The following is a 14,067-nucleotide window of genomic DNA, read 5'->3' as shown; positions in this document are numbered from 1 at the left end:
TGGGGAAAATACAGGACAGACATTAAGTCCCTTGAGGATTTATGTTAATAGTCATCTTTCTTAATCTTCCTGGGTTCTTTAGCAGATGTACGTTACAAAAGACAAGAGCTTCTCAAAAGAGCTGAGGTCAACTGAGAATTTGAAATTTCACCTTATATTTCTTCCTATTGGAAGAATCTAAACATCTGGGGTCCAGCTGTTCCACAGGGTTGATTCCACAGCTGTATCATGACTTTGCTGTTCTTCCTCATACTATAAATTTCTACACGTAAAATATAATAATGTACTGGTACTTGAAATGCTTTGAAAAAAGTAAAAAGGTGAATCCAGACATGAATAACCTACAGGTAAAAAAAGTTTTCTAATGTTTGCAGTAAGCGGGTAATTTTTTAGTAAACAGTATTTTAAATCCACTCTCATTTTCATATCTTTGTATTGCATTTGGCACAAGACAAAGAATTCCTAGATTTGAAGGACTAAATTAACTCACTTTTGAAGTGCTAGAATATCCATGGAGGGGATGAGCTATGTGGGTGGTAGAAGCCAGCTCTGAAGAAGCAATTTGGATTTTGAAGACCAGAACTCCCTTTCCCAACACTTCACAGTTAGGTTTGGGTGGATGTCCCACTAACTGGCCTCCAGTCCCACTTGTTCAGTCCCAAGAGTTTCCAAGAAATCTAAGGCCTTCCCTGGACATGGAACCCTGGTGCTGGTGTCTGAACTCAGGCCATCCCTCTTCAGGATTGTCTTCATCTATTCAGTAAATGCAAAGATGCATATTACAAGGTCATAACCATGTCAAAGTGAATGCATGCTCAAAATGAGGCAATTATGTCTTCAGAGGCCCTGCTTCAATCTACTTACCTAGCCAGGAGGAAATAGCAGAGTTTGGAACAGATGTACACAGTGAAGTTAGCAAAGAAAATAGCCAAGAACTCTGCAGCATTTATTTAGTTCTAGAGACTACAGTAAGACCCACTCATTGATCATCTAGCCCTCCCACCCCTCAGATAAGCATTTGTTGTAGATTTTATTTTATAGATAACGAAACAAAGTCAAGTGCTGATAAAATACTCACCCAGGGTAGAAGTGGTGAGTGGAAGAGCTAGGGCTAGAAATCAAGCAGTCTAACTCCAGATTGGACTCTGAACCACCAGACAATTCAGCCTCTGATTTTGTCCCTTAAATATCCACAGAGGGAAAAAAAATGGGAAGAACATGTACTTTTCAAGTTAAGAGCAGCTTGCTTCAGAGAGTGAGATAGTAAGTGAATGTTTTCCTTTACTCTCTACTTATTTGCTCTTTTCCTGGTTTTATTTAAGAGTCAATATATTAATTCCATAATAGAAAAATATAAACTTTGTGTCAAAAATAAATAAATTTTGAGGGTCTGGTTCAGGACTGGCTGAAGTGCTAGAATATCCATTATGGTGGCCTATCCCTTTCACAGTGCCAACTACAAGTCCTACACAGAAAAGAAACCAAGAGTACATCCACTCAGATTAAATCTACCAAATTATGCTATGTCCATGTACGAGTATTCACAATGAGTACAGCTTTTATATACAATGATTTTATATACAATTATAATGAACTAATTAATAATAGAAGGGAGATTAATAGAGTAAAGCAAATGGATCAGGAAGAGAAAGAAGCAGAGGAAAAGGGAATAAGATTGATTAAATTTTGTTATGGGAATGTACAAATATGACATAATGATTCCTGCTATCATGTATAATTATAATGCACAAATTAAAAAATACACCCACACATATATGGTGGATTGATTTTTCAACAAAAGTCTTATAGCAATTAAATTAGGAAAGAATAAGTTTTCCAGCAAATGGTACCAGATCAGTTGGATATCCATAGGGGGTGTGGCTGAATACTGATCCTTACCTTTCACCTTATAACAAAAAGTAATTTTAAATGGGTCATAGATTTTTATATAAAACCTAAATTTATAGGGCTGGGGATGTGGCTCAAGCGGTAGCGTGCTTGCCTGGCATGCGTGCGGCCTCTGTTCAATCCTCAGCACCACATACAAACAAAGATGTTGTGTACGCCGAAAACTAGAAAATAAATATTAAAAAATTCTCTCTCTCTCTCTCTCTCTTTCTCTCTCTCTCTCTGTAACTCTTTAAAAAAAAAACCCTAAATTTATAAATATTCTAAAAGAAAAGAGAAAATCTTTGTGACCTTGGAGTCTGCGAAGCTGTCTTAAGTAGAAAACAAAAATAACCATTTTTATAAATGTTTCTTGATCAAAGGTACATAATCACAAAAACTTTCATTCTTAAAAAAAAATCAGGAAACAAAGAGGCAAGCCACTAACTCAGAAAAAAATATTTAGACAAAAGACTTGTACCCTAAGTGTATGGAGAACTCTTATATCTCAATAATATGAAGACAAACAACATATTTAATGGGAAAAAATTGAACAGACATTTCAAAAAGGAAGACCTATGAGGGGCCAAAACACACATAAAAATGTTCTATATCATCATTCATCAGAGAATTATAAATGAAAACTATGATGAGATCTCATTCCATATCTACCAGACAGGCTCAAATTAAAAAGACTGTTTATACCAAGCATTGACGAGGATGCAGAACAACTGGTACTGTCGTACACTACTGGAGAAATTATCAAGTCATACAAAATTTTGGGAAAACAGTTTGGCAGTTTCTTTAAAAGCTAAACATAAATGTACCACATAACTCAGCCCTCACACCTAAATAAATGAAAACATAGGCACAAAGGATAATGTATGAGTGCTCATAGTGGCTTTGTATATAAAAACCAAAGCCTAGAAACACCCCTAAATGTCTATCAACAAGTAAATAGATAACAAATTGTGCTACATCTAGGCAATGGATTCCTACTCAGAGCAAACTATTGATTGAATGGATGCATCTCAAAATCATTTGTACTCTGTAAAAGACAAATGCCCCTCAAGAGAGACAGAGAGAGAGAGAGAGAGAGAGAGAGAGAGAGAGAGAATGAATACATAGTGTATGATTCCATTTATATAAATTCTAGAAAATGCAAAGAAATATGTTGTGGTAAAAGTAGACCCATGGGCATGGGGGTGGGGGGAGGATGGATTACTAAGGGTTACAAGGGAACTTTTGGAAGTGATGGCAATTATTATCTTGATGGAGATGATGGTTTCATGGATATAGATATTTGTCAAAGCTCATTAAATTGTAGTTTTATATACATAGTTTGCAGTCCATGTGCATAGTTGCTTAAAAGAAATACCTTTTCTGCTCATCTTCTGGTTTTAATTAGAAAAACACTGTGGTGGAAGCTCTCTCCTTGAACAGCAGCCTGGGCTTAGGACGGCAGCTCTGACTCCCCATTCTAAGCAGCATTTTTTTTTTTGTACACCACAGGCTCTAAACAAACGGAGTGCTTCATATGCTTCATCTTACATTCAGCTAAAGTAATAATGACCTGTCCCAGAACTGGAAAAATCATGTTGGTTACTAAGACATGGAATACTTGGTCTCCTATGTGGACTCTTACTAGTTATTTTAGTCAGCTTTGTCTCTGTTGTGTCCAAAAGACCTCACAAGAACAGAGGAGAAAAAGTTTATTTGGGGGCTCACAGTTTCAGAGGTCTCAGTCTATAGACGGTCAACTCTATTCCTCGTTGCTGGAGGTGAGGCTGAATATCATGGCAGAAGGGTGTGCTGGAGGAAAACAGCTGGGAACATGGCACCATGAAGCAGAAAGAGCTCTGTTCAACAAGGACAATATATAAACCCCAAAGGAAAGCCCCCAGGGACCCACCTCCTCCAACCATACCCTACCTGCCTACAGTTACCAACCAGTTAATCAGCCAATCAGTTTAGTGTTATGCTAAACCATAACACTAGTCATTAGCATAATTTTACTATCCTCAACTTTCACCCTAAGTGCTGATTTTAGAACCTCCATGTAAGAAAAGTATTTAAAGGGCTGGGGTTGTGGCTCAGTGGTAGAGCACTTGCCTCACATGCAAGAGGCACTGGGTTCAATCCCCAGCACCACATAAAAATAAATTAAATAAAGATAGTATATCCATCTACAAATAAAAATATATTTAAAAAAAAGAAAAGAATTTAAAGTTGCCTTTGGGGTTTTCAGAGCAACCCCATGGCGTGACTGAGGCGAGTATTATTAACTATACTTGACAGAGGAGGAAACCATGCCTCAGTGAGATTGTGACTTGCCAGTCACATAGCTAATAAGGGACAGCCTCCAAGGACCCAGAGCTTCAGACTGCATGTCTAGTACTCCCTGAACCATATCACCACCTCCACATGTTGCTTATCAGAAAAAAGCATTGCTTACACCCTGGATTTTCCCTGAGTCTCAGGGAAAACTCTCATGGCAACAACCACATATTTTCACAATGGAAGCAGAAGCTTATATAAAACCTAAATTTATAGGGCTGGGGATGTGGCTCAAGCGGTAGCGCGCTCGCCTGGCAACTCCTAGCTCTTTCTTAATATCATCTATTTTTTTTTTCTGTAAGTACAAAGGAAAATATCTAAAGCCAAATACGGCAGCTTTATGACTCACTCCCAATCAGAATTTACTTCAATTGACAACCCAGCTAAAAGTTATCCAAGTTAGCCGTAGGGAAGAAGGGACACAGAAGATGCCAAATTATGAGGCTATGACTTCATAAACTCAGAGGAAACTAAATCCTGGACAAAGTATCCAATCAGGCTGGATGCACAAGGAGGGGTTTAGTACATATCTAAGCTCACCATGTACCAGGTGCTCCTGGGGTATCTAAGCATATTTTATCATCTGCCTACATTCTAACTGCAGCCTTTAATAAGGACTGGGGGATTTCAACTAGAAAATGGACAAATTTTCTTTTAGGGATTAGAGCATTTCTGTATGGAGAGGTAGGTACCTATAAGGATAACTGTCACTGTAAATGTCTATAAACAAAATATTCCCAATCTATTAACCAACACATTGGTTGACACTAGAAAACATTTTGCAAAGACCACCAAAGATGATGGGCACTCTAGTCACTGCTCAATTCACCATTGCCAGGCACTGAACCAATTAAAACAACAAATGTCACTGTCCCTGGCAGGTGTGACAAGTAAAATAGAAACCATTCCATGTCTGACCCAGACAGGAGGCTGAGACTGGTCATCCCAAATAGTTAGCATGCATATATTTGAAGGGAGAGAGAATATACCCGGAGACACGGCTTCTATGGGAACATGTTTCCTGCCCTGACATAAGTCTAGCCTGGCAATTTCACACATACAGCTTCACAAATAAGGTAACAGTCTCAGTTACCCTGACCGAGGCTGGAGAGTGGACCTAAGTTCTGCTGTGTGGGGCTGCCATGTTAATGCTCACTGGTTCTCTCACTAAAGTCAGCTACAGCATACAAAGAGGCTTCCAGAATCAGGGAAAATTAGGGCTCCTGGGCTATACTAGGTAGGTTGGAAATGGGATGAGTGACTACTGAGAAATGCACAGCACAGAATGCCCATTTCTTTTGTTTGGCAGTCCGTGCATTTCAGAGAAAGAAGGAAAGCCCAGTCACATTATAATCCAGGCAATTTGGGTCCTTGTTTGCAAAGTCTCATCCAATAGGCACCAGCCTGAGGCTTGGCCTGTGGATTTGTTTGGTTGAAAGACCAACCAAATTGTTGTCTTTTTAAATCAAGGACTCATTCTGCCTATACCTCCAATTTTCTCCCTCCTGGCCCAGTAGCAAACCAGGACCATAACAAACAGGCAGCTAATGCTCTGCAGATGAAAGAATGTCAGGAAAATAAATAAATTTGCTCTCTCCTGTTGCATTCCTTTCTTTAAGGGAAGAAAACAAGAGAGGAAGACTTAGAGCTAAACACAGAGATTTTTTCCAACAACACTTATCTTGCCAGCTCCTGCCAAGAATCACTGTCTTTGAAAATTCTCTCAGGCCTGAGTACAGGATGAATCTAATGCCACGCTGGCTCTGTGCAGAGCTGCCATTGAATTTTTCAGTTATTTTCCAGTTGTCCAAAAGGAACCTGGTGTAAAATGCAAAGCACCCTGGCCAGGTGGGAGGAGCCAAGGGTACACAGAGCAGTACTGTTTCTTCCTCAAATGTGTTTTTGTAAAAACCCTTTCCCAGGCATAGAAGACTTGCTTTCTCTTAGGACCTTGAATGCAGAACCTCTGGGGATGGCTCTCTGAATGGTGATTTGCACAGGTTTGCATGGAAAGTCATGCTTGAGACCCAAGAAGGGAACCATTAGCAGGAACTCCAGCCATTAGCAGAAATAGTTCAAAGGCAGTGTCTTTCTACCAAACAAGCCACATTCCCCAAAAGTCTAAAGCAGTCTGTTTACAGATGGCAAAAGTGAGGAACAGGTACAGTTAATTGATTGTCTAGGATGTTCTTTATGGTGTCGATCCTACAACCAAGACAAGACTCAAGAATTTTAATACTGTTCCTGCTCAGGGGATATTATGGTTTGGATCTGGAATATCCCCCAAAACTCATGTTGAAATCATGGTCCCCAATGCAGCAAGGTTCGAAGGTGGAGCTTTTAGGTAATGATTGGATCACAAGAGTTCTGACCTCATCAATGGATTAATCCACAAAATAGTTAAATGGACTACTGGGAGAGGTAGATCTAGTTGGAAGAAGCAAGTCACTGGAAGCATGCCTTGGAAGGGTTTATCTTGTCCCCGACCCATCCTTACCCGCTTCCCAGCTGTGAAGAACTGAGCAACTTTCCTCAACCACACCCTTTTGGTGTTTCTGCCTCAGAGCCAGATGAATCCTCTGAAACTGTGAGTCCAAACAAAGCTTTTCTCCTCTAAATTGTTCTTATCAGGTATGTTGGTCAGAGCAATGAAAAGCTAACACAGGGAGTATATCAGATGTGATTCCAGTAGCACAAGTCTTTCCTACTACTGGTAGCAGGCTCACCTCAACACAGTTTTGTTGTTTTATTTTTTTAATTTCCATTCATCTGAACCTAGTAAATGTGGCAATCAGGGATTCATGAGCGTTGAAGAGCTGCTAAGTCAATACTTAAATCAGGCTCGTCACACATAATTGACTTCTTTCTCTTCACTGCCCACTTAGAGAGGATGGCAGCCAGGCAGGTGTTTTATTGCACCACTTTCTGGCTATGTTAGTCAGCTTTCTGTGGTTGAAGCAAATGCCTGAGATAGTCAACTTAAAAAGGAAAAAAAAAAAAAGGTTTATTTTGGCTCACAGTTTCAGAGGTTTCATCCCTTGGTGACTTGACACCATTGCCTTTGGGCCTGTAGCAAGGCAGTAGCAAATCATACTGGATCACATGGAAAACGAAACCACTCACTTTATGGCAGCCAGGAAGCAAAAAAAAGGAAGAGTAAAGGCCAGTACCCTCTTCAAGGTACCACCCCCTGTGGTCTACTTCCTTCCACTAGGCCCCATTTTAAAGTTTCTGTCACCTCCCAGGAGAGCCATGGGCTGAGGAAAAGGCCTTCAACACACAGGCCTCACAGAGACATTCAAGACCCAAACTATAGCACTAGCCAACCAACAACACACAGAATCCATATCCTGGAGTCTACCTGCTGTGTCACTGGGCAGGGGTGATGAACAGCTGCCTTTTCCACGACAGCATTGTTCTTTAAATTTTGGGGTTTGGTTTTGTTGTTGTTTTTGTTTGGTTTGGTTTGTTGTTTTGCACTGGGGATGGAACCCAGGGGGATTCTATCACTGAGCCACATCCCTAGCCTTTTTTATTTTTTATTTTGGGACACGGTCTCACTGAATTGTTCACTAAGTTTCTGAGGCTGGCTTTGAACTCAAGATCTTCCTGCCTTAGCCTCCTGAGTCACTGGAATTACAAACATGTGCCACCATACTGGCTCTCTAGCTTTTAAGTCTTTGATATTTCCCAATTCTATTTTAAAATAAGGTATATTTGGCAGCATTATCAAATAAAGACTGGGAAGGAAACTCAAGAATTGTGTGTACATATGTGTGCATGTGATTGTGTTTTTTTCTTCAATTTAATTTAGATCTCTAATGGCTTGAGATTTTTTTAAAGACATTTTAATGTTCTTTGTAACACAAGTTACATTTGGATAATGGGCCCACTATTTATGATTTCATGCCATCAGTAAATTTATTTCTGAGACCCTGAATATGTATGCAAAAGTCCCAAATACCTGAGTACTTTGAGTTTGTCTCATAAGGAAATGCCTTTATCTGAGGAAATGATTTACATGTGACTAAGCTCACATGGTGAAAAGAAAAACAAAGCACTTACAAATTCTCTTTATGAGAGATAGCAGTTTGCTGATTTTGAAGGAGCACACTCTCTTGCTGGGTTGGAAATGTTCTTTCAGCAAAAGATCTTCTATTCTAAAATCACTTAAATGGGTTCAATGCCACAACACAACTAAATCAATCAGGGTACTCGTGATGAATTGGGTTGGCACTGAATAATCACACAGAGACAGAGAAAATACCTTTTTCTTGGGGTTTAGTGACGACTCCTTGGCTCCAGCTCCCACAAGAGAAGCAAAAGAGGCAGGAGAGAGGGAGAGGGAGAGAGAGAGGAAGGGAGGGAGAGGGAGAAAGAGAAAGAGAGAAAGAGAAAAAGAGAGGGAGGGAGGGAGAAAGGAAGAGAGAGGGAGAGAGGGAAGGAGGGAGGGAGAGTGGGAGAGAGAGGGAGAGGGAGGGAGAGAGGGAGAGGGAGGGAGAGAGGGAGNTGGCAGGTGTGACAAGTAAAATAGAAACCATTCCATGTCTGACCCAGACAGGAGGCTGAGACTGGTCATCCCAAATAGTTAGCATGCATATATTTGAAGGGAGAGAGGGAGGGAGAGAAACACACCTGAAGCCCTAATTTATTGAGGTGAAGACACTCCAAAAAGTTCCACCCAAATGAGGCAAGGGACTGGGTTTCAGGGGGGTATAGCCCAGTCTCACTGGTTGATGCCCACTCCCAGAGCTTCATTCGTCTGCCAAGTGGAGGTGAGATCCACCTGTTTCCACGCACAGTGGAAACCAGTCTCACACCTCCATCGCTCAAGGCTAAGGGTGCTCAGCTCCTATGTGGCAGCTCCCAGCAGTTCAAGAGTCAGCTCTGTGTCTAAATGTAAAGATGTCTTTTCTTCCTGGACCAGTGGATGTGGCAGCTTGGATATTAAGCCAGGAAATAAGGAACTTTATTGTTGGGAGAGAAGTGGGTGTGCAATTTTTTAATGTTTTGAAACAATACTTCCACATGTTTAGAAGCAAGAAATGGACTTACAGACTGATTCCTGAGCCCACACATGTGATCTCTCCCCCTTGCACATACTTGTCATACATTAGGTGCCCTTTTGCTCTTTTGTTCTGGAGACTATATTAGGTGCTCTTTTAAAAAGTCAATGCCCATCTCAGTTTACTCTTCCTCTTCAAAGGAGACTTTTTTCAGAATCATCAGCAACGATAACAAATGATGATTTGGCTCCAATATTTGCAGGACCTATGGCAGACTCTAGAATGCAGAGGTGAAAAGACAGGATCCTGAGGGAATTACAGTCCACAGAACTGATGTCCAAGTGAACAACTGGCTATGCAAGGCAGCCTGAGCCAAAGAGACACAAGAGGTATATAGGCAGAGAGCCTCCAAAGAGGGCTGAGGCCCCAGGAAGGCTTTCTGTCAAAAGACATGTACACATAAAGAAGGCAGAGGCACCAAGGACAGAATAACAGAGGGGACTCTGATGGGGTGGTGGCTTTATGATTTGAACAAAGTCATGGCTAGAAGGTGCACAGAGGACTAAGAAAATAGAGCAGTCCAGTTACATGGGTTAAAAGCATTCATAAAGGACAGACTTGGGAGTAAAGGCCCCAACTGCAGGCATCAGGAAAGCCAGGTTTGCATGCACCAAGTATAAACCAGGTGCCATTTATTATAAATTTTGATGTTATCAGTATTATTTTGGAAAATCTCAATAGAGTGATCTGTTTCTTTGGTTTTTTGTTTTGGGTTTGGTTGGTTTGTGGCTGGTTGTTGGCTTTGGCTAGTTTGTTGTTTTTCAGGGATTTTTTTTTTTTTGCTGCCCCTGGGCTTTACCTTTAGCTCCCCAACATTTGAACTTGTTATGTCAGCATTTCAGAAAAATAGAAAGGATTAGAGGCTGTATTGCTGAAGAATAGAATAGGAATTCCAAAGCCTTACCACCTGACAAAGCAGCAACACAACCCCCACCCAGGTAAATAAAAGAAACAGTAATTGAATACTTTTTCTGACCACCTGAGGCACAGATCCAATTCTGGCTCTATTTCAAGTTGGTGTTTTACTGAGTCAATCTGCCTTTTTTAACTGGTCACTTTATTCTGATCCTGAGAGAAATACCTAATGGATTAAGCAAGCTACTTTTTTGGGATAAAAGTAGCTTATTTACATTCCTGAGGCATTTGTAATCCACAAAATGCCTTACTGTGTGTGTCCCATTTTATAGGCATTACAATGTCACAAGGTAGGTGGGGGTAGAATCATTGTTACTATTGTCCCCATTTTATGGATGAGGTAGTTGAGTTTCAAACAGATCCTGTGACTTGTCACAGGTCACCTAGGTTCAGTCCACATGTGTAAGATATCCAGCCCAAGGCTCCTATTAAGAGGCTAGATTTTGAGCCCCAGGGATGGCAAATGTGCTCTTTGAAATTTCAGAGACCAACAGGAAAGATTCCCTGACTTCCAGATTCATGAGGACTGGTCAAGGTCTTCCTCAAAATCCTGCCTTCCTCTCTATTCTACCTATTGTTTAATACTTTGCCATTAATTTCTTTAAACTTTGGAGGACTTTTTGCTCTTCTGCATATACTTTGTAGTCCACACCTACTCCAAGGAAGAAATATACCTTATTCTTTGTGGCTACCAAGTGTCAGAGCTGGATTTTACTACTTTCAACATCTGTCTTTAATCTTCCACAACACCTTTAGAATATGGGACCTGACATCTAGGTTTGACAGATGTGAAATCATGTTTAGAGCAATAAAGCAATTTGATCTGGCCAACTAAACTAGTTAACTGACAAGGTTGGAATTTAAAAGTTCCCGATTACACTAGAAGAAAACTGCCCAAATGGAGGTAGAAAATTATGAAGCAGCGATGTTTGAGGCAATATTTCACAGTAAAATCTCACCTCCTGAGAAAGGGCTATGAGGGTGGAAGATGAATGGCCAAATGTTCACCCAATGCCAAATGTTTCTGAGTATTTATCCTCTCCTTTAAGCTCCAAAGTCTCCTTTCAAATTGTTTTAGAATTGCCTTTTCCTCCAACCAGACTCAGTGAGAAGGTTTGGAAAGGTTCTAAAGCTCAGAAGTTCTGTGAGAAGAAGGAGCTGAGCCCAGGTCATGATGGAAACAGCTGGGCACCAGAAGATCAAATGGGCCAGATACGACTGCATGGTGGTTACCTCCAGGGCACCCAGCATCTGGCAGACATCCTCAGGGAGAGAATTTCCACAGTCCACATGTATAAGATATCCAGCCCAAGACTCCTGTTAAGAGGCTAGGTTTTGAGCCCCAGGGGTGGCAAATGTGCTCTTTGAAATTCCAACCACCAACAGGAAGGATTCCCTGACTTTAACAAAAACTCAGAGTACTGCTATGAAAGGCAAATTAGGGTTCTTCACACTGTCACAATATTCCTTTTGTGGCTGCAGAAAACTAAAACACATTGCTTCAAACATATTGCATCAAGCAGAGGACTGGGCCCTGTAGTCCTACCAGTCTGGTTTGGAAATAGAAGAGGCCTGATCTGATCAAGGCAGGACCTGGGTTAAGTGGAAATGCATTCAGAGTCAAAACAATGGTAAATAATTTTCTTTTTCATGCAAAGACCTGAAACTATACATCATACTTGAAATGGAAGAGGAAAGTTCCTTCTAATCTCTTCTAAATTGTTTTGTTCATCACATGGAAGAAAAACAGTTCACTTTAGCCATTCCTATCCCTCAAAGCTTCCAGAGAGAGGTTTTTACTATTAAATATCAGTAATACCCAGTACTAGAATTTGAAGGAGTACTTTACTCTCTCAGGATAAAAAAAAAAAAAGCCAATTTAATAATAGTTTGCTGGATTGCTATAACATAGTCCCACAAACTGAGTGGGACCACAGTAATGTATTATCTCAGTTCTGGAGACTAAAAGTCCAAAATGAAGACATCCTCAGCATGTTGGTTCCTTATGAGGACTGGGAGGAAAGGATCTGTTTGGGGCCTCTCCAAGATGATGTCTTCACATCATCTTTCCTCTGCATGTGTCTCTATGTCCAAATCCACTCCCTCTTTTCACCCCTTTTGATAAGAACACCAGTCATCTGCACAGATGTTAGGTTGAGTTTTAAATGAAGATGAGAAGACATTTTCACTATGATCAAAACCTACCTATGGCCGGACGACCTGTAATCCCAGTGGCTCACACCTGTAATCCCAGTGGCTTGGGAGGCTGAGACAGGAGGATCATGAGTTCAAAGCCAGCCTCAGCAAACGCAAGGCACTAAGCAACTCAGTGAGACCCTGTCTCTAAATAAAATGTAAAATATGGCTGGGGATGTGACTCAGTGGTTGAGTGACCCTGAGTTCAATCCTTAGTACCAAAAAAAAGAGGAGCACTCAGGAGCACTTACCCCCAAGAACACAAGCATGGCAACATCTCAATCATGGCCAATGGTCATGCTGCCCAACATCCATGCCCCACCCCTTCACAATACTTTCCTGTGAATCCTCAAAGTCATTGTGGTCTCCCTCCTGAATTCTCCTCCTGCCTTCCAGCCTGCTTCTGGATTTTAGACATTCCCCATTCATCTGGGTACTCCCTCTTTAGAGCGCAATCCTAATGCAAACAAAACAACCACATATCAAAAGCATTCTCCAAATGACTATCCATTGCTCTGAAAGGGAGTTTCTGTTAGCACAAGAGCTAAGCAAGTAGCAGCTTTCAGGGAAATGATAAAATCAGGATCCGATGGTGGAACTCATGCCAAATTCAGCAAGCCCTGAGGCCTGCAGTGACTATGTATGAGCCTTGGCACCCGTGTCCTCAAGCCACAGAAGCACCATTTATGGGAAAACAAACAAGGTCATGGTTAAGTGAGCCAGAGGAGCAGTGAGGCAGCTGCTGGTCTCTGACCTGCAGGTCTCTGAGCTTAGCTCTGAGAGGGGCACCCAGGAGCACTCACCTCCAAGGCCACCAGCATGGCAAGGATCTCATTCAGGTCAGTTGTTTCTCTTCCCAGTGTTAATAGAGGACTGAAAATAATCCTAACTAGTTCTGTCTCATGTTGTTAGCTGTAGCTTCCATGTTTGGATCTTCTCTTTATAAATGTGCAACCTCTGTACCTTCTGGTCTTGCCTCTCACCCACCTCCTCCAGGCCTACAGCCCTTTCCCCTTCAGACAGAGGTCCTGCTGCTGGGCTCTGTATGGCCATGACCCCATTGGTCTACAGGTGCGGAATCTTCTACTTCCTGCAAAGGCCCTTTGGCCATTTTGGCCACTGGTAGCCAATGTGACTGGGGGCACACACAGGCTGAGATACCCCAGAGCTCTACTGGATTAAACAAGATACCCATCTCAGGGCTTATCAATCCTGAGGTTCTGACCTTAATCCCAAAGGAACCAGTTTGTCATCACCAGCCAGCTTTCTTTAGAGTTTCTGCTGAGTAGGACAGTTAGCTTTATGTCCTAGAACATCTCTTCTTTGGTGTCTGCTCTTCTTCAGGGCTCAGTGGGGGAAATAAGTCCTCCCTGAAACTCCCCTGTCTTCCTATCTCTGCCTCTCCCTTGGCACTTAGCAGCAAGCACCTCAGCTTACAGTCAATGATCCTTTATCATTTTTAGCACCTTGCTACTCAAATCTCAGCCTGTGATCCCCGGACTAGTCACCTCAGCATCACCTTGATGTTACTGCAGATCTACTGAATTGGAATCTGCATCTCAACAAGACTCCTAAGATGGTTATGCAGAGTCAAGTTAGAGACGGACCATTTTAACAAAGTTGTTGCCAAAATAGGATTAAATGGAATCACTATTTTAAAAAAATT

At 41.4% G+C, this 14,067-nt stretch overlaps 1 non-coding gene across 1 annotated transcript; it reads left to right on the top strand.

The window, feature by feature from the left end:
• The first annotated feature begins 3,968 nt into the window (after window positions 1-3,968).
• Window positions 3,969-4,041, top strand: Trnav-cac. The gene has a single exon. It is a non-coding gene; the product is annotated as a tRNA-Val (tRNA).
• Window positions 4,042-14,067: the final 10,026 nt, after the last annotated feature.

The sequence above is a fragment of the Marmota marmota genome, unplaced genomic scaffold (assembly GCF_001458135.2).
Source record: "Marmota marmota marmota unplaced genomic scaffold, marMar, whole genome shotgun sequence".
Taxonomy (NCBI): Eukaryota; Metazoa; Chordata; class Mammalia; order Rodentia; family Sciuridae; genus Marmota; species Marmota marmota.
This window is presented reverse-complemented; position numbering and strand designations above follow the sequence as displayed.